Genomic DNA, 22067 nt, shown 5'->3' on the forward strand with positions numbered 1-22067 from the left:
AATTTGATAATCAAGATTTCTATGTGCTAGAGCAGGCAGTGATCAGCCCTGGTGTCCTTTATAGATATGAGTTAGGTTGAATGTACAATTTTTTTTTTGAGACAGGGTCTGCTCTGTCACCCCAGCTGGAGTGCAGTGGTATGATCACAGCTCACTGCAGCCTCAAGCTCTGGTGCTACAAGTAGGTGGGACTATAGGCACATTTTTTTTTTTTTTCTTTTGGTGGGAACTGGTTTATTTTATTTTATTTTATTTTTGGTGGGGACTGGGTTTCACCATGTTACCCAGGCTGGTTTCAAACTCCTGGGCTCAAGCAATCCACCTGCCTCAGCCTCCCAAAGTGCCGGGATTGCAGGCATGAGTCATTAGGCCCGGCTGTCAATGTTCTATTTTTTTAAAGACAGTCAAGTGAAGCAATGGGAGTGGAGAAGGAACAAAGAAATCTTTGTTATTACTTTAAAAATATATATGAAAAGTAGCACCTTTACATAGCTTCAAGTTCCATAGTAACACTCATATCGATTAGCTTTATTAATATAGTTTTCAAATATTATATTAGTGTGTATTAATTTATAATTTAAACAATTTTTATAAAGGAGCCAATTAAGTTGGCTAGGAGAATAAAAGCTATAATTAGTCTATATTAGCACATCTTCATTTTCAAAGCACACATATTGTCTTCTTTTCTGTCATTCTAAAACATTACTTCTTTAAAATTATGAAATATTTCAAAAGAAAAATAGACTTATGCACCATCATCTATGTATCTACCAAAGATTTAACAATTGTTAGACTTTTGCCACATTTCCTTTAAGGTGTTGATCTTTTTAAAGAACTGAAACATTTCAGCTGTCTCTTTATGTCCCTTATCAATCTCATTTCCTTCCCATCCTAGAGATAATTACTTTTCCAAAGTTAGTATATATTTTTTGAATGTATATTTATAAGTGTCCTGAAATGCAGCCATAAATGATTTGTGATATATTGTTTTGTGTGTCTTTAATATTTACATCAATGGTATTATTTATTCTTCTGCAGCTTTTTTTCTTTTTTGAGACAGGGTCTCACTCTGCTGCCCAGGCTGAAGTGCAGCATTGGGATCTTGGCTCACTGCAACCTTCGCCTCCTGGGCCCAAGTGCGCCTCCCACCTCAGCCTCTGGAGTAGGTGGGACTACAGGTCGACAGGTGCGCACCACCATACTTGGTTAATTTTTAAATCTTTTGTAGAGACAATATCTCACTATGTTGCCCAGGCTGGTCTTGAACTTCTGGGCTCAAGTGATCCTCATACCTCGGCCTTCCAAAGTGCTGGGATTACAGGTGTGAGCCACTACACTTGGCCCTGCAACATTTTTTTGGTCAGCAGTGTTTTTGAGATTTTTAAATGCAAATAAAGTCATCTTTTATTGCTATATAGTATTCCAATATATGACTATATCACTTTTTAAAAAAATCTCTATTCCCTTATTACTGTTGAACATTTAGGTTGTTTTAAATTTACAGATATGATTCATATAAATCATGCAAATATTGTTATGATTCCACTTGCATCAGGTACCTAGAATAGAGTAACTCACAGAGACAGAAAGTAAAGTAGAGGTTACCAGGGGCTGGAGGAGGGAGGAAAAGGGAATTAGTGTTCAGTGAGTACAGAGTTTCTGTTGAGGATGACGAAAAAAATTTTGTCAGTAGATAGTTGTGACAGTTGAATAACATTGTGAATGTACCTAGTACTACCAAAATCGTACACTTTAAAGTGGGTAAAATGGCAGATATTATATGTATTTTACCACAATTAAAAAATTAGAAACATAAGAATTATGCTTATTTTTTCAGAATTATGTGTATAATTGCTTTATTTTCTGTGGAGTGAGGCCATGAAAAAAGTGAACATTTCTATTAAAAAATAAACTTTAAGTTATATTAGCCAGATCTGTTTTTCCTTGTAAATAATAGTTTTTGAGATCTTTACATGATAACTTTTCTTACTTGCATGTTTGTAAAAGGTTTTTATGATTATCATTCTTAAGAATTCTCCAGCTTTTTGTTTTTTGAGGGTTTTTGTTTTTGTTTTTGCTCTACTTCTCCAAAGTTTTAGGGAATAGTCTTATAAATATTGGTATACATTTGAGGCTGTCTTTTGCATTTGACTGCTATTCACTGGTTTCCTAAGTTAGTTCTTTCAAATGTTTTACTCTCTTTCCTTCCTTCACTTACCCTCCCCTAATCCCTGCCATCCCTTGGATCCCTCCACCACTTTTCCAAGCAGCCATACCTCTTCCTGGGTATTTCTGCTCTTCATGCCTACACATACACTCTGTCCTCCCTTGGGTCCTTCATAGCTCCTCCAAGATTCTCCCTCTTTTGATTCTTTCTGCCTTTGTTCCCACCCCACTACTGGTTTTTCCTTTTCCAATTTTATAACTGCCAAAATCTCTCACTGAAAATGAGCATTTTACAATTTTGGCAATTTACAGTCTTTGACAATATCACACTTTTAACATTTGAAGAATCAATCCTCATTTTGGGATTAAAAAAAAAAAAACCTTTTTCTAGGTCTTAAAATTAGATTCTGACCTTAAGGCTTTGAGAAGCTATAGTATGAAGCAGGGAAAGAAGAACTTAATGTGAAAGATAATCAGCAAGTTATACTGCTTAAGATGTTTAATATGAACTCAAAACCAATGTACCATTTTCAGAAGTCCTATATTTTGTTTTGTCATAAGATGATTACCATTTGAAATTTGATCCCTCTCTGTTTCCTTCAAAATGCCTGTGTTAACTTCACCTCTCCCTATCAATTTCTCTCTGGGAACAGAAACATTTAGAGTAAGACATTAGTAATTCAGTTTTTATTTCCAGAGTTGGCATCCATAACTATTACTGACAAATAAGGTCATTACTGTGCTTTGAGGTTTAGATTTTTCTACTTTGTTCTTGAGTACTTTTTCTGGAAGACTTTATATCTTGGTGGAACAAGGGGTTTCTTCCGTGAATTTGTACTTCCTTTGCATTTCTGCCTCTCTAATTAATGATGTGTTAAAAAACCATATGCATTGTCAGAGGTTGCTATTTATAGAAATGGTTTTTTAACATGACTAATCATATTATGTGAATTTTTGGGCCAGATCTGTCAGTCATGATGTTCTTGAGAAGGTTGAGTGCATTCGTGGAACTTGATGGTTGTCAAGTAACTAAGCAGTTTAGGGAAAATGTTGCCTCTAAGGAAGAATAGTCTATTTGCTTCCAAGAAACTAGGAACAATTTTTAATAAATTGTATGGCTAAGCTTCTGTGCTGTTCACCTCTTGAAAGTCATTTCTCGAAGTGAATGTAGGGAAATGAATGATTACTCTCAAAATCATTTATACTTTGTGAGACAGAAATCCTTAAACATTATGCTGAAATGGCTTACAATAGGTACTCGAGCTTGAACTAATTTTGTTTCTGCCTTTTGACACACAGATTTATCTTCCTAATGATGTGTTGCTTAAGCTAGTATTAAAATAGAAGAATTGTGTCCAGTTCCTTCACTTACTAGTTGCTTGACCCTAGGAAAGTTAGTGTTTCAGAGCCTCTGCTTCCTCAGCTATAGAATGGAGGTCAAAATACCTTTTGGTTTGTCGTTAGGTAATGAAGGTAAGGGATTTCACTTTCAATAAATGCTTCCTTTTATCTTTTCCCCTTTATATTACATAAGAGAGTCTAGAACTTGAGTGGTAAAGTGGCGTGTCCTGAAATGACCTACCATCAGTTATTGATTCTAGATCAGGTTTCCTACTACCGAGAACATTCCCAGAATCAAAAAATAACAGTAGGTAGTACACAGAGCAGATAATTTGCATGCTGATACATGAGATAGATGAATAGTGATCTTTTAAAATTATAGTTTGAAATCCAATTTATGATCACTCTCTGGGCCAGCTAATAGTGCTCTATAATTATCTTTGATTTGCTGATTCTACACCAGCAGCGAGGATAACCCCAGCATTATATTTTGAAAAGCTTGCATATAGCACTTTATATAAAATTAAATTAGACCAAGGTAATATATGTGAATAGTTCTTTGCAAACTTATTTTTAAAATGATATTTTGGTTATTCACTTAATGGAACCGCCAGAATTTTAGAAGTGAGTAAACTGAGCCTCCAATACATTTAAATGACTAGACAGTCTGATGGGCATCCACACTCATTCAGTTGTTTTCTTTCTCTCCAGCCACTTAGTTAATTCAGTAAGCCCCATTTAGATTGGACTGCCAGGTACAGAACATTCTGCTCATTTCTAGTAGCCCTTCAAATGAGCTCTAATGATTTTTGGGGGCCTTTATCATCTAGTATTTCTTTCTTTGAATACGTGTGCTTGCGTTGAGTCATCCAAGAGACTGTAAGCTGGGGCTCAACTTACAAAGCTGTAGTTTTGTCAGCTTTGAGCTCTTGTTGCTAGGCGGTGTGGATAAGGAGAGGTCATTTAGAAGAGGAAGAGATAGAAATTCCATTTGACCCAGAAATCCCATTACTGGGTATATATCCAAAGGATTATAAATCGTTCTACTATAAGGACACATGCACACGAATGTTCATTGCAGCACAGTTTACAATAGCAAAGACCTGGAACCAACCCAAATACCCATCGATGATAGACTGGACAGGGAAAATGTGGCACATATACACCATGGAATATTATGCAACCATCAAAAACGATGAGTTCGCGTCCTTTGTAGGGACATGGATGAACCTGGAAACCATGATTCTCAGCAAACTGACACAAGAACACAAAATCAAACACCGCATGTTCTCACTCATAGGTGGGTGTTGAACAATGAGAACACATGGACACAGGGAGGGGAGCACTACACACTGGGGTCTGTTGGGGGAAATAGGGGAGGGACAGTGGGGGGTGGGGAGTTGGGGAGAGATAGCATGGGGAGAAATGCCAGATATAGGTGAAAGGGAGGAAGGCAGCAAATCACACTGCCAAGCATGCACCTATGCAACAATCTTGCATGTTTTTCACTTGTACCCCAAACCCTAAAATGCAATAAAAATAAATAAATAAATAAAGAAAGAAGAGGAAGAGAGGTTGTCTGGAGAAACCCAACAAGGCAGAGATAGAGTATTCCTGTTGATTGCCACAGATAGGGAGTACAGACTTGTTTCCCATTTTTTAATAAAGTAATGATATGCATAGGGAAGCTAAAGTGTGCTAAGTTCCTATTTGTTAAAAAAGGATAGGGAATGCTGATTAATTTCAGACTTTGTTTTAAAAAATGTGAATTTAAGTCTGTGTTAAAAGCAATAATTCGAGAGAATGTATACAAATTAATATAATTAGAATATGTAACTTCCAAGCCTGGGAAAAATTAAGAGAATAAAGAAAATCTCATCAATCCAAATATGCAGAAAAAGATAAAAGATATATAGAGTATGGCAAATAAAAAACACAAAGTAAGATGGAAGAAAAATCCAATAGTCTCAGTAGTCACAATAAATATAAGTAAGTTAAACTTACTGAGAGACTGTCAGATTGGATTTAAAATATTTCAGCTATGCTACTTAGAAAAACCATATTTAAAATGACACAGAAAGGTTGAAAACAAGGGAATGGAAAAAGATACACTAGGCCAATACCAACCTAAAGAAAAATGGTGAGGCAACATCAATGTCAGACAAAATATGATTTAAGGCAGTTTAATAATAATAAGATACTTCACACTGATGAAAGGAAGAAAATCTACCAAGATTCTATTGACTGTGTACTCCATATAGGCCCCTAACAATATAGTCTTGAAATATATAAAGGAGGCCGGGCGTGGTGGCTCATGCCTGTAATCCCAGCACTTTGGGAGGCCAAGGTGGGTGGATCACCTGAGGTCAGGAGTTTGAGACCAGCCTGATCAACATGGTGAAACCCTGTCTCTACTGAAAATACAAAAACAAATTAGCCGAGCATGGTGGTGCATGCCTGTAATCCCAGCTACTTGGGAGCTGAGGCAGGAGAATCACTTGAACTCAGGAGGTGGAGGTTGCAGTGAGCGGAGATCATGCCATTGCACTCCAGCCTGGACAACAAGAGTGAAACTCTGTCTCAAAAAGAAAAAAAAAAAAGAAATATATAAAGGAAAAAGCAATGAGATTATAGGCAGAAGTTGACAATTCATAATAATTGGAGGCTTTTAAACACCTTTGTCAGAAACTGGTCAAGCAAAATAGATTAAAAAATAAAAAAGCTGAGGATATGAAAGATTTAAGAGCTAAATGAGATGGAAGGGCAAGAAACTTTAATTCCAAATTTTTAGTGGCAAAAATGTACTTTTAGTCCAAAAAGTGATTTTTTATTTTATTTCTCAAATTTCTAAGGCAGAAAAAATTAAAGGTATGTGCTGCATGTAATAGGAAGATTCTTAAATTATTTCCAAAAGAATAGAAATTCTGTAAATGCAAGGGCATAGGAAAAAAATTCCACCTTTTGATGGCTACCAGAAACTTTTTTTTTGTCTGCAATATAGCATTGATGACAATACCTAAATCTGGAAGTGTTTTTCAATTTCTGTTACAGTGTAAACAACCACCATGGTTTGACAACAATGAATTTTTCTATCAGTATTTATATTATCATGTATATTAAAGCATAATACATAAATAATTATATGTTATAAAACATTATATTATTATAATTTATAAAACATAGCACTTGTAACCTCAGGAAAGTGGTATACACTTGGGAATATAAAACTAAATACAGCAAATGCTCTTATTCTAAGTTAATAATGCCTCCCTTTCTGTGCCTTCCAAGATTGAGTTATTACAGTTGAAATCACCATTTGGAGCTCACTTTTAAAAAGTTCTAAGATGTGTGTAAGACTTAAAAACAAGCATGTTGTAACTAACACATTTCAGATAAATGTTATCCTTCAGAGTTACTCTGGGGAAAGTTTTCTCTTACACCCATGACACCAAACAGTATTCAAGATGCTCTGTCTCAGCTATTTAAAGAGGTACATTTTTTTCATATCTTAACATCTCTGAAATGGAAACGAGTCTAACAGTTGAATGGCGTCTTTTTGGCCAGGTGGCAGTTGTGACATGATAGTTGTCACTGCATGCACAGATAATATCAAAATCTTTAGGATCAAAACTTTCATAATGGATGACTGGAGTGAAAAATCCCTGAGACAATGGAGGATCACCTTTAACTCTTAGAAAATAGGGGTTGTGGGGAGAGAATGAAGGAGATAGTAAATCAGATTTAGTTATCAATATGCTGAAATGGGAGACAAAAGGAAGCTAGTGTACATATTTGCAAAGCTGACTTAAGAGTATAGCAAAAATGGCTTTTAGCTCTCTTATAAGTTCTTTTTAAAAATGCTGCTTTAACAGTGGTCCTGGTAGCATAGAAGATGTCAAGAAATTTGAGTTGACAATTGGGGCTGGGTGTGGTGGCTCATGCTTGTAATCCCAACACTTTGGGAGGCTGAGGCGGGTGGATCACCTGAGGTCAGGAGTTCGAGACAAGCCTAGCCAACATGGTGAAACCCAGTCTCTACTAAAAATACAAAAATTAGCCAGGCATGATGGCACACGCCTGTAGTCCCAGCTGCTTCGGAGACTGAGGCAGGAGAATTGCTTGAACCCAGGAGGTGGAGGTTGCAGTGAGCTGAGGTCACACCACTGCACTCCAGCCTGTGTGACTGAACGAGACTCTGTCTCAAAAAGAAAGAAAGGAAGGAAGGAAGGAAGGAAAAATTGAACTCTGAATGTGAATTTTAGAGGTATCTTAACCAAGTTACTTTGCTTATACATTTTTCTAGTATATGCATGCTTGAGGAATTGTAACAGGTTAATGCTTTTTTCCCCCTTCCTTTCTTAGTGGTGCATAAAGTAATGCGACTCTTAGCTTAAATGAAATCTTTTTGAAACTGATTTCTTGGAATTGCCTTTCAGAGCTACTGTGTTAAAAACTAATTTTTAGTCATCTCATTTTATTAATTTCGACTGGGATAGAATTATAATTTCACAATGATTTTTCCCTCAACACTTTAAGATATTTTTCCACTGTCCTCTAACGCTTAATATTGCTAATGAAGAGCCTGCTGTCAATCTGGTTGTTGCTGCTTAGTAGGTAAATTAGTTTTTTTTCTCTCTGGTAACTATGAGAATTTTTTCTCTATAGGGTTTCAATATATTGTATATAACGGGTATGTGTGTGTGTATGGTGGTGAGGAGGGATTGCCTGCTTGTACTTGGTCGCTTTTTAATCTCAGAACTAATTTTTCTTCAGTTCTAGGAAATTCAGTTATTAACTCTTTGAATACTGCCTTTGTCATTCTATTTTTTCCTTCTCTGTTCCTTCTGGATATATATGTTGGAGCTTCTCTTTCTCCTCATCTATTAATTTCTGTCATCTTTCCCATCTTTTTTTTTTTTTAATCTACCCTCTGGTTCGAGCAGATTTTTTTCTGTTCTCTCTTCTAATTTGCTATTTCTTTTTCTCTTCAACTGTGTGTAGTCTATTATTTAAATCTGTCTTTTGAGCATTTTTATTTCTAATACTGATAGGTGTTTCTTGGATTTCCTCTTGGTTCTTTTTTCACATTCGCTTAGTTTTATGGATGCTATCTCTTTCTTGAGCTCTTTGAACATATCAGACATATATTTTGATGTGTTATTTGGATTGCACTTTTGTCTCTAATTTCTTAGATAAGAATTCTCTCATTCTTTAGGTCTAAAGATGACTTACTTAGATGTTTTCTAATTCCTGTCTCTGAGTTAATCTTTGGAGGGCTTTTTTTGACCATATGTGACCTAGGAAGTGGAGATGTCCCTTTTGAGTAATGTCATGGGCAACCTGCCTGGGCTTTGAAGATTTTATCAATACCTAGCCAGTTTTTATGATAACATCTTATCTTGAAGTTTCTACATCACAAAGATAAATTGAATTTGAGCCATCTATGCATATCTTCTGTAGCAGTTTGGGATTCTCACATGTCTCTATGTCTTTTCCATCCTTCTGTAGATGTTTCCCAGATTTAAACTTCACTAGGTCTCTGCTGATTCAGGACCCTGTGGTCTTACCAGGTAGCCTTAAATTGTACCCCAAATTCAGCATTGTATTTCCAGCTATTAAGGCACATATCTCATTCAAGGTATCACCTTGGGCTAAGCAACATTAACTTCTGTTCGTGGATATGAATTCCCTTTCTGTCTGACACTTGGAAAATTGTCCTTCTTTCTGGAAAATCTTTGCTTTGTATTTTTTTAAAAATGTTTTTATCAAGTGATTATAAACTAGTATTTCTAGAAGTTTGGAGTGTGAGGGTGTAACTCCAGTGTGGTTCTGTCCACCGTATTTTCTTGGAGGTCTCATTGAGAGTGCTAATTTTTTCCCCATTCTTCTCTTATCCTCTTTTAGGGTTTGGAGTCATGAGCAGGTTTAATTTTGGAGGAACTTTACAGGTGGGTTCATTTTTTGGCTCTGTGAAAACAGCAGCGACTACTTCCACTACAGGGTTTATTTTCTCTACACCTGGCATAATAGGGTTTAATTTGAGTGTTTCATCCCAATTAGTTGCAAGTACATCTTCATCTTCCACTGGCTTATTCACATCTAACTCCAGCTACACAGACTACAGGATTCATCTTTGGAATACCAGTTATTGTCAACTCCTGGCCCAGTAGGAAGTGAATTTTCCTTAGGGTAAGAGCAATACAGTTTCTGATTTTTTTAGTGGATACAAAAGTAATTGTCTCCGAGAGACAAACTGGGTAAATAAATGGTATGCTGTTTCTAAATCAACTATTTGTGGCCAGGCACAGTGGTTCATGTTTGTAATCCCAGCACTTTGAGAGGCCGAAGCAGGTGGGTTGCTTGAGCTAAAGAGTTTGAGACCAGCCTGGGTAACGTGGCAAAACTCCATCTCTACAAAAAATACAGAAAATTAGCCAGGCATGGTAGTATGTGCTTCTAGTCCCAGTTACTCAGGAGGCTGAGGTGGGAGGATTGCCTGAGCCTGGGAGGTCAAGACTACGGTGAACCATGATCACACCACTGTACTGCAGCCTGGGTGACAGAGCGAGAACCTATCCATTGAACTCCTGACCTCAGGTGATCCACCCACCTCGGCCTCCCAAAGTGCTAGGATTACAGGTGTGAGCCACAGCGCCCGGCCTGCAAGAACCTATCTCAAAAAGAAAAATCTATTTGGAATTATGCTATTCATTCCCAAGAATAGTCTACCAACTTGAAGTCATCTCAGATTTGAGGCACAAGGCACATTAAATTCTGATTTGTGGTCTCCCTTCATTTTATGTGGACCATAGGAGGAGTACTCACTGAGTTTTGGAAATGTGTCATCCTGAAATTAGGCTACTTGCTGAATAAGTCAATCTTCAGAGAGTTCTTTTTCTATGTATCATTGTAATAAACTTGATTATATAGTTTTCCCTCCTGCATCTCAGAATTTTAAAGGAGATACTCATTTCGTGCCTTTTTAGGTTAATCTACTTGTTTTTTCATAGCATTGATAGCCTCATGTCTTTTAGTAGCACCTGAGAACCTGGTGAAAGCTAGGGTATTCCTTCTGGAATTCTCCTTCATCCTGTTATAGTTATCTAATAACTTGTAATTGAATGCTAAATAATCTTTCTTAGAAGGATTAATTTAAATATTGAAGTATTTTGTCATGGGTCATGAAATACATTAAAAAATTTCTAAACTTTTCTGAAGGTTAGTATGAGAAAAAGATTAAAAATCTCTAAAAATTCTATTAAAAGGATGCTTCTAGTTTGATTTCGTGCCTAAAACGAAAACTTATGTTGTTTAATATAAAGTGCTGGACTGGCAGAAAGAGGAAGTATAAGTCTTTTTGTCTCTACTGAAGACAAAATTTTCTGAACTAGTCTTTCCCTGTTAAAATATTTTAAAACATTTTTCCCCTTAAGGTGGATCAAATTATGTAACCTTTATCCATTAATGAGAAATATGGAGCTCTCTACATGTATTCCTATATTAATAGCTGGTTATCTTTCTGTATTGAGATGAAATAACCTGTAGAACAAAACCTTAACATTTAAAACTTAATTTCACAGGGGTCATGTTATCTAGCTGCCATTTAATATGTCAGATAACTATTATGTTGATTTTGTTTCCTTTTTCCTATTTAGAATATGCCTGTATTAAAATATCTCATGTAACCATAAAGATATACATCTACTATATACCCACAACAATTAAAAAACTTGGGCAACACTACTTCCACACAACCTACAGTGATTGCAGGGGCTTTGGGGGTAGGTGCCAACACTCTTACTAATGCTGTAACAAGCAATACCCTGTCACATGAGGTGACAACATCCCCTCCTTTTGCTTTTGGCTCTGCACCCTCCTCTGCTACTCAGGTTTCTCTTTCATCGGTGGAGGCACACCTCAGACTGGGAGCACCAGTTTCTGTTTTTTAAAATGAAAAGTATGTGTATTCTGCTTTGTTGGGTGAAGTGTTCTATAAATGTCAATTAGATCCTGAAGGTTAATGATGTTTTTGAGTTCTTCTGTATCTTTGCTAATTTTCTGATTAGTTCTATCAATTAGTAAGAGAGGGTTATTGAAATCTCTAACTGTGTAATAATGAATTTCTCTGTAAGTTTCATCAGTTTTTTCTTTGCATATTGGGAAGCACTGTTGTTTGGTTCATACACGTATGATTACTAAGCCTTCTTAGAGGATTGGCCCTTTTATTATTATGTAAATATCCTCTGTCTATGGTAATTTTCTATGATCTGAAGTCTACTTTGTCTGACAATAATTTATCTACTCCCCACTCCGTTTTGATTAATCTTGCATGGCATATTGTTTTCCTATCTTTTTACTCTCAACTTACTTATATCATTACTTTTGTAGTGACTTTCTTACAGACAACATATACTTAAGATGTGTTTTTAATTCCCTCTACCAATTTTTAATTGGTATGTATAGACCATTTATATGTACTATAATTATTGTATTGCTGTATTAGGGCTTAAGTCTGTCATTTTTGAATTATAGTTTTCATTTCTGCCTTCCTATTGGTTACTTGAACATTTTTTAGAATTCCATTTTGATTCATCTATAGTGTTTTTGAGAGTACCTTTTTGTATAGCTTTTACTGTTACTTTAGATATTATATACAGTATACATTTCTTATCACAGTCTACTGGCATTGTCATATTACCAGTTTGAGTGAAGTCTAAAAACTGTTCCTCCCTGTGTGTCCCTTAACCCTTTCCTATTTGTAATGTAATTGTCTTAAATATTTCCTCTACATATATTTATAACCATATCAGGCAGGGTTATAATTTTTGCTTCAACTTTCAAACATAATTAAGAAGACTAAAGATGAGAAGGAAAGCCTGTTGTATTTACTCATATTTTTGCTTTTATTTGTTGTTTTTACTTCCTGAGGTTCTAAGATTTCTTCTTTTATAATTTCCTTTCTGTTTTAATAACTTCCTTTAGCCATCCTTTTACCATAGTCTATTGGCAACAGATTTTCTGAGCTTTCCTTCATCTCTCAATATCTTGATTTCCTCTCTTTTTTCTGGAGGATATTTTCGTTAGGCCTGAGTTACAATTCTTTTCTTTAAGTACTTGAAAAGTATTGGGCTACTTCTTTCTTGCTTTCCTGCTTTCTGATGAGAAATCCTCTTTCATTTAAATAGTCTTTTCTCTCTTGGTTAGATGCCATTTTTCTCTTACACTTTCAAGTTTTTTTCTTTTTCTTTAGTTTTCAGAAGTTTAATTATTATGTGTCTTTGTGTAAATTTCTTTGCGTTTATCCTTTTTGGGTTCACACTCTGCTTCTTGAGTCTGTTCATTTATGTCTCTTTCCAAATTTGGACATTTTCACCTATTTTTTCTTTCAGCTGTTATTTCATTTTTAGCGCTACCCTTTTTCTCTTATTGTCTCTGATGACATGAATGTTAGGTCCTTGGTTATAGTCCCACAGGACCTGATGCTCTGTTAATTTTTTTTTTTCAGTCTATTTTTCCCTGTTATTTGAATTGGATAATTTCTATTATTCTATCATCCAGTTCACTGATTCTTATTTCTGTACTCTCCCTCTATTCTACTGCTGGGTCTTTCTACCAACCTTTGCATTTCATCTATTATAAATTTTTCATTCTAAAATTTCTGCTTGTTTCTTTACCAAGACATTCTTGTTTTCTTTCTTCTTTTTTTGTGCTGTCTGTTTTTTTTTTCATTTATTCTAAGTGTGTTTATAATTGCTTGTTGATGAATTTTTTATCATGAATGCTTTAACATCTTTGTCATTTTTAAATTGAAACCTAGATATTCTCATATTGTTATGAGACTCTGGATCTGATTTAAACCTTTTGCTGTGATTGGCTTTATTCGACATTATTCTGGAAGAGGGGGAAAGGTGCTGCCTTTTTACTGCAGAATGGGAGTAGGACTTCAGTTTCCATACTTGGTCTCAGTGGACACCTGAGGTGAGGGTCTCCAAGTTACTGCTAGATGGAGCAGGGATTCCTGCCCCCAACATGGTTTCTGCTGACAAGGTGAAGATGGAGTTCATTAACTGCTGGTAGGGATGAAAAACCTGGCTTCGAATTTGGCCTTCTTTGACACCACCCTGGCGAGGGTGTTGGGATGCCTTATTATAGCTTCAGGAGGTTGGATGTCTAGGCTTTTCACTTGGTGTTTGCTGGCATAAGTGGGGATAGGACCACAGATTTTTCTGTGGTGGTTGGTTATAGTTAGAGCAGTTATTGTCTAAAAGTTTTCTGACTTGCCAGGCTACCCTTTTCCTTGCTCTTTGTCTGAAAAAAGCAGACTTTCAGCTGGGCACGGTGGCTCACGTTTGTAATCCCAGCACTTTGTGAGGCTGAGGTGGGTGGATCATGAGGTCAGGAGTTCAAAACTAGCCTGGCCAACATGGTAAAACCCTGTCTCTACTGAGGATACAAAGAATTAGCCAGGCGTGGTAGCTCCTGTGATCCCAGCTACTTGGGAGGTTGAGGTAGGAGAATCACTTAAACCCGGGAGGTGGAGGTTGCAGTGAGCCAAGATCATGTCATTGCACTACAGCCTGGGCAACAGGGAGAGACTCTGTCTCAAAAAAAAAAGCAGACTTTTTTGTTAGGGATTTTTGAAAAATTTATACCCATTGGCATTTCCGATTTGCCAGCTTATTCAACTCCAAGCCTGGGAAATATGAGGCAAATAGAAAACCTGGGAAACTCAACACCATATTGTCCCTTTGGTCTTGGAATCCCTAGCCGGTTTGCCATCTTCTCTCCCCCTTTCAGGATCTTCTTAAGTTTATTTATTTTTTATTTTACTTTTTTCTCTTTTTTTAAAAAACAGGCAAGATCTCATTAGGTTACTCAGGCTGGTTTTGAACTCCTGAACTCGAGTGATCCTCCCACCTCAACCTCTTAAAGTGCTAGGATTAGAGGTGTAAGCCACCACTCCTGGCCTTCTTACGTCTATTTTATATATAATACCATGCGGTTTTAGTTGTATCTAGTGGGAAGAAGAGGGAGAAGTACAGCTAATCCATCTGCCCTGAAATGGAAGTCTTTAAAATTTTAATTAATTAGAGAGACGGTCTCACTCTGTTGCCCAGGCTGGAGTGCAGTGGCACAATCATAGCTTACTGCAGCCTCAAACTTCTGGGCTCAAGTGATTGTCCCATCTCGGCCTCCCAAGTAGCTAGGACTGCAGGCACATGCTGCCATGCCTGGCTAATATTTTTCTTGTTAGAGACAGGGTTTTGCTATGTTGCCCAGGCTGGTCTTGAACAGCTGATCTCAAATGATCCTCCCTACTTGGCCTCCCAATGCACTGGGATTATAGGTGTAAGCCACCACACGCACCTAGCCTAAGATAGTTATTATGTTGTCAAAACTTTTATTTTTTAGGGGTTCTCTCAAGGCTTATTCTTATAGGCCTTTCCATCTCAATATTATTTTTTTGGTTATTTTGTGTTTTAGATTTTTAAGAATCTTAGTTTTTTCACCTAAGTGATTAGTTAATTGAACCATTTTGTTTTATTAAATAGATTTCCTTTCTCTATTAATTGAAGTTGCTGCCTTCCTGATACACCAAATTATTGTATATGGTTGACTCTGCTTCTAGACGTTCTATTCTGTTCTGTTGATCTGTTTCTTCTTGTTCTAGTACCACCATTCTTGTTACTGTAGCATGTCCCCCCTATCTTGTAGTGTAAAGCCACTTCCTTTGTTCTGTTAAAAAAAATGCTATTTTCTATGCCCTACTATTTATTAAGATAGTTGGCGTTTTCTTACGTTCTTAAACGTAAATGAATTAAGGCTGATTTTGGGATCCTTGTAGCACTAGATGGAGGAAATTGTGATATTGAACACTTCTCCTAGTTCAGTGGTTCTCCGCTGGAGATAGTTGGCCACACCATGATAGAATTTTGGTCATATCTGGAGACATTTTGGGTTGTCAAGACAAGGGAGATGCTACTGGCATCAGAGCCCAGGGATGCTGCTGAACATCCTACCGTGCACAGTACAGTCCCTCATAACAAAGCATTATTTGGTAATGTAGAACAGCTCTGATCTTGTACTATGATTACGAAGCTATGATTTTTGTCTCTTAAATCCTTTTTTAAGATTCATTTAACTTAAAAGCAAATCATACTAAGTGGTATTTGTTTCCCTAGTTACCTCTAGGTACGTGATTTAAGGTCCGGCTCCTGAAATAATGCCAGTGTCTGGGACAGATGATCAAAATTTTGAAATACGAGCATAAATCAAGTATAAATTTAATTAGAGATAGTAAAGAGGTATCGGCAGTAATATGACCAGTTACAAAATAAATAATACAAAAATCAATAGCTTTCCCATGTTTTAGCAATAGCAGTTGGGAAATATAATGGAGAAAGATCTCATTAACAATTTCAGCTAAAAGTATGAGATGCATAGGAATAAACTTTAAAAATGTGCATGTCTTAAATGAAGCAAACCACAAAATTTTACTGATAAATGTAAAAGAGGATGTGAATAAATGAAAAGACCCACTGGATGCACAGAAGATAAAGATGCTGTTTATCTTTGAATTAATCTATACATTTAATGCAATTCTTGTAAAACCATAATGGTCATCTTTGGGAGATGGAAAGGAAGGAAGGACTTGACAAGATTTCACAGTTTATGTGGGGGAATAAATGCATGAGAGTAGCCATTTCTATTTTTTTTTCTTAGGAAAGTAATGAGTACTTGCAAGAAAATATGCGAAAATTATTATAAATTTATTTTCCTGTAAATTTAAAATATTGTGTAACAAAAATTAAAAAATTCTAGTGCCATAATAATTGAAACTCTGGTATGGAACAGGGATAGAGAGAAAAATCAGTGAAATATTTAAAAGTACAGTACAGAAACAAACCTGTGCCTGTGAAGGTGACATTTCAAATTTGTGAGATAGAGAATAGAGTAGTGAATAAATGAATTGCATTATCTGGCTAACCAGTTATTGCGGGTGAGGGGATGAATTTTATCTAAAAAGATTTACTGAAAGAAGTCCTTGGTTACTTAAGGTAGAAAGTAAAACCATGGCCGGGCGCAGTGGCTCACGCTTGTAATCCCAGCACTTCGGGAGGCCGAGGTGGGTGGATCACTTGAGATCAGGAGTTCAAGACCAGCCTGGCCAACATGGTGAAAGGCTGTCTCTACTAAAAACCAACAACAACAGAAACAAAAATACAGAAAAAACAATTAGCCAGGCATGATGGTACATGCCTGTAGTCCCAGCTACTAGGGAGGTTGAGGTAGGAGAATCACTTGAACTCAGGAGGCAGAGGTTGTAGTGAGCCAAGATTGCGCCACTGCACCACTTCAGCTGGGTGACAAAGCGAGACTCTACCTAAAAAAAAAAAGAAAGAGATAGGAGGGAAGGAAGGAAGGAAGGAAGGGAGGGAGGGAGGGAGGGAGGGAAGGAGAAACCGTAAATTTTTTGAAAGCATAGGTGAATATAAAAATATGTAAAAATAATATTTCTGGAGTTGAGGTGATAACCATTTATATATGAGTTTAAAATAATATAGTCAAATGATTCAAAAATAAAATTATAAATAGCACAAATAGGTATATTATTGCCCATCTGCATCTGTATTACTCTTGCCCCTTTCCCATACTCAGTTAACCACTGTAATTGTGTGTTTTCCAGAGCTTCTTCATGAGTTTGTTGAGAAAAAAAAATACATATTCTTAGTCCTCTGCCTTTTGTGGTATAAGTGGTATACTTTATACCCATTCTGTACCTTGCTTTTTAAACTTAAAAACTTTATCCACTGATTTTACACATTTGGAATATTTTCACATTAGTCAGTATATAGAGAGCTTCCTCAGTATGTTTTTCCTCAGTATTTTTTATAGGATTATAGTATTCCATGCTCTGAATGTGCTATAATTTATATATCCAGCCCCTTCCTGATTGGCATTTGGGTGGTTTATATAATCCTTTTTTTTTTTTTTTTTTTTTGAAAAGGGGGGGTGGGGGTTGTTGCTTTGAGGGAAGTTATGCTTATTTTTTTTTTTTTTTTTTCCTTTTTGTGGAGAACGGGGTCTCACTATATTGCCCAGGCAGGTCTCGAACTCCTGGGCTCAAGCTATCCTCCCGCCTCTGCCTCCCTAAGAGCTGGGATTAAATCCTTTACTAATACAGTGATGCAATGAATATCATTTTACCTGTCATTTTACAAGTATGCAAGTATATTTTTGTGGATAAATTTCTAGAAAAAGTATTGCTGGTTCAAAAGATAGATGCATTTGTACTTTTTAAAACACTGACCACTTTTTTCCCATAGTTGTACCAATTTATCCCAATAGGAACCTGTGAGGCTACCTGCTTCGTTACAGTGTCTTTAACAGAATGTGTTTAGTTTTTGGCTTCTTGCCATTTGTTAAATGAAATTATTTTCAATGTAGTTATAATTTGTAATTTTCTCTTAAAAATGAGGTTGAACACCTTTTCATATGTTTACAAGAAAAATCTTTTTAAACATGATATAAAGACATAGACTATGATATGGAGAAATAGACCAGAGGAAAAAATGATGGAAAGACTTGACTACATAAAAAATAAAATAAAAACTAAATGGCAAACTGCAGTAGAGGAATTATTGCAACATATGACAAAATAAATAGCTTTGATATACACTTTTATTAAAAATCAGTAATAGCATTTATGGGAATGTAAATTATCTCAATTTCTATGGAAGACAATATGGAGATTTCTCAGAGAATTAAAAATAGAACTACCTTTTGACTTAGCAGTCCCACTGCTGGATATCTACCCAAAGGAAAAGAAACCAGTGTATAAAAAAGACATCTGTATTTGTATGTTTATTGCAGCACTGTTCACAATGGCAAAGTCATGAAATCAGCCTAAATGTTCATAAGTGGTTGGACTGTGCAGCCATAAAAAAGAATGAAATCATGTCCTTTGTAATATCGTGGATGGAGCCAGAGGCCTAAGTGAAGTAACTCAGAAATAGCCAATCAAATATTGCATGTTCTCATGTATAAGTGGGAGCTAAACAGTGGGTATACATGGACATTAAGATGAAATAATAAACATTAGGGACGCCAAAAGGGGAGAGTTGGGGGTGAGAGTAAAGGCTGAAAAATTACCTATTGGGTACAGTGTTCACTATTTGGGTGATAGGTACGCTAGAAGCCCAACCCCCATTATGCAATATAGCTATGTAATTTTAAAATAAAATTCTAAAATGTCAGTAATAACACAGTATTCTTTGATGAAAAATGGGCAGATGACATGAATATGCAATTTCAAATGAAAAAATTGAAGTAGCAATGAAACCCATTTTTTTTTTTTGAGACGGAGTTTCACTCTTGTTGCCCAGGCTGGAGTGCAGAAACCCATTTTTAAAATTCAACCTCTCAGGTAGGTAATGAATTGTAAATATAAATACCTTTGCTATACAATTGATTATTTTTTTAAATGTATACATATGGTTCTTCTCCTAAATGAAGCAGGGGGATATTGCACTGTATAAATTCTATGTCATTTTTGTATGTGGTAAAGTTTCCAATTCCTTCCCCACATCTCCTCTCTGTCCCTTTCACCCCCAGAGGACCTAGATATTTTGGATAGCAGAGTCTTACATCATTTGTCACCATGAATTGCTCGACAGTTGAATGCAGGCAGTAATAGATGCAAATGCAGTTACTTATTAAGCACTTTTCCTTTTAAAGGTGAAATAGAATATCTGTAATTATGTGTTAGAGTCTAGAAAAAGTTGGTTCAATTCAGCAGAAACATTTATTGAACAATTACTCTTATGTGCCATGTACCTTGATCTATAGTGAGGATAAAAAGATATGAACTTTGCTTTCAAGTAACTCATTAATCTTATTTGTGTCTTTATGCATTAATTTCTCCAGTTTTATAGTTTTATTTTTAAAGAAGCAGGTAATCTGTTTTCTGAAAATTTATTCCAGGCCTCCATTTATTATTCACATACTGTACAGTTCACCCATTTAAAATGTACAGTTCAGTTGTTCACAGAGCTATGCAACAATTACAGCAGGCCATATTAGAATATTTTCATTATTCCCAAAAGAAACTCTCTACTCATTAGCAGTCATTGCCTATTCCTCCTTTCCCCATTCCTTGACAACCACTAATCTACATTTTGTCTCTGTAATGGAATGATACATTTTTTATAAATGGATTCATATATTATTCAGTCTTTTGTGACTAGCTTCTTTCACTTAGCATGTTTGCAAAGCTCATTCATGTGGCAGCATGTATTACTACTTTTTCTTTTATGGCAAATACAATTCTGTTGTATGGATATACTGTATTTTATTCATCCATTCATCAATTAATAGGCATTTGGGTTGTTTCTACCCTTTGTCTATTTTGAATAATACTGCTACGAATATTCATGTATATGTTTTTGTGTAGCTATATGTTTCATCTGTTTTTGGCGTATATATACCTAAGAGTAGAATTGCTGGGTCATACGGTAACACTATGTAAGCCCATTGAGGAAATGCCAGACAGTTTTCCAAAGAGGTGCAACATTTTGCATTTCCAACAGCAGTGTATGAGATTTCCAGTTTCTCCACATTCTCAACACTTGATCTATCTTTTTGATTATAGCCATCCTAATGGGTATAATGTAGTATCTCATTATGGCTTTGATTTGCAGTTCTCTAATGTCTAAGAATATTGAGCATGTTTTCATGTGCTTTATTGGCCATTTGTATAAACAATTTTGTATCTTGCTGACCGTTGTTTTATAGTCACTTCTACCTCTGATCACATCCTGGAAAGGTTCTCTACTTTAAAGGATTGATGTCATTAAATTTTGTCACCTGGATAATTCAGGATAATCTCAAAGTATTTAACTTTAATCCCATCTGTAAAGTCCCTTTTATCAAGTAAGGCAGTATGTTCACAGGTTCTGGATATTAGGCCATCTTTGGGAACCAGTTTTCTTTCTATCACACTATCTTAACAATATTAAGTCTTTTGATCCATCAACATGAGATCTTTTTATTTATTTAGAATGTCTTTAATTTCTTTTAATGATGTTTCATATTTTTGTGTACATTATGTAACTTAAAAATTGTCCTTAAGTATTTGATTCTTTTTGAGCAATCATAAACGGAATTATATTCTTACTTTCTTTCATTTTTATATTGTTTCATTTTGTATTGTTCATTGTTATAATATAGAAATGTAATTTATTTTTACATATGAATCTTGTATCTTGCAACCTTGCTTAACTTGTTTATTGTTCTAGTAGATTTTTTAATGGATTTCTTAGAATATTCTGTATTTATGATCATAGATAGAGATAGTTTTACTTCTTTCTTTTCAATTCTCATGCCTTTTATTTCTTTCTCCTGCCTACTATCCTGGCTGGAATTTTCAATGTATTGTTGAATTGAAGTGGTTAGAGCAGACATCCTTGTTTTGTTTCTGATGGTAGTGGGAAAGTATTTAGTCTTTCACCATTAAGTGTGATGTTACTGTAGAATATTCGTTAGTGCCCTTTATCCTGTTTAGGAAGCTCCTAATTTGTTGAGTGTTTTTGCCACAAAGGGTATTGGATTTTATCAAATGCTTTTTTCTGACTCTATTGAGATGATAATGTGTTCTTTAAATAATAGCATAATTGAAGTATAATTCACATATCTTAAAATTCATTATTTTAAAGTATACAATTCAGTGATTTTAAATATAGTCACAGAGTGTACAACAATCACCACTATGTAATTTGAGAACATTTTCATCACCCCCCAAAAACCCCTGTACCCATTAGCAGTCACTCCTCATTACCCTTTCCTCCCAACCCCTGGGAATCACTAACATACTTTCTGTCTATGGATTTGCCTATTCTGGATGTTTCATAGAAATAGAATTTCACAATGTGAGACTTTTTTTTTTTGGTCTGACTTCTTTCATTTAGCATAATGTTTTCAAGATTCATCCATGTTTTAGCGTATATCAGTACTTAATTCTTCCGATTTCAGGATGGCTCTTTTCAGCTTTCTTTTTCCCTGGTTATCTCTGATAAACTAACCAAGTTACACCCTAAATTGTTATTCTCATAAAACTACCTGCTTCCTCTTGATTGTTTACCACCCACATCTCCATTTTATAGAGTAAGGTTTTGGGCTTGAATGTCTTCACACTCTGTTTCAAATGAAGTCAGTTCTTTTGGGGATGGCTTAGGAGCTCTCTGTTCTCATGAATGGCCTTTATCCCTGGGCAGAATCGTTCAGCCAGTGCTTTGGGTACTGGGCAGTGACATTAGCCACTGGTCTTCTTGCTTACCTCTTCAGGCATGGACCTTAACCCTGCAAGTGAACTGGGGTGGGACAATCAGGGTGAGGGTGATTGGGGCCTCGGTATTCTCAGCCTTCTCTGCTTTGGGTAGGGCCTCCACCTGTGAGTAAAGGAAGGGAGCCCCTGAACTCTTAAGTGTACTCAACAGGAATTTCACCCTTTCAGCTCTGTGTTGGAGGTGGTAAGAAATGCTGGCTACCTGTCCCTCCCACTC

General features: G+C 36.0%; 1 protein-coding gene across 1 annotated transcript in view; it reads left to right on the forward strand.

Moving 5' to 3' along the window:
* NUP62CL (nucleoporin 62 C-terminal like) overlaps positions 1 to 22067 on the forward strand; it is a 73427-nt gene that overhangs the window by 2966 nt on the left and 48394 nt on the right. The window lies entirely within an intron of this gene.

This window comes from Aotus nancymaae, unplaced genomic scaffold, assembly GCF_030222135.1.
Source record: "Aotus nancymaae isolate 86718 unplaced genomic scaffold, 86718_ANA_hifiasm-v0.15.2.pri h1tg000004l, whole genome shotgun sequence".
Classification (NCBI taxonomy): Eukaryota; Metazoa; Chordata; class Mammalia; order Primates; family Aotidae; genus Aotus; species Aotus nancymaae.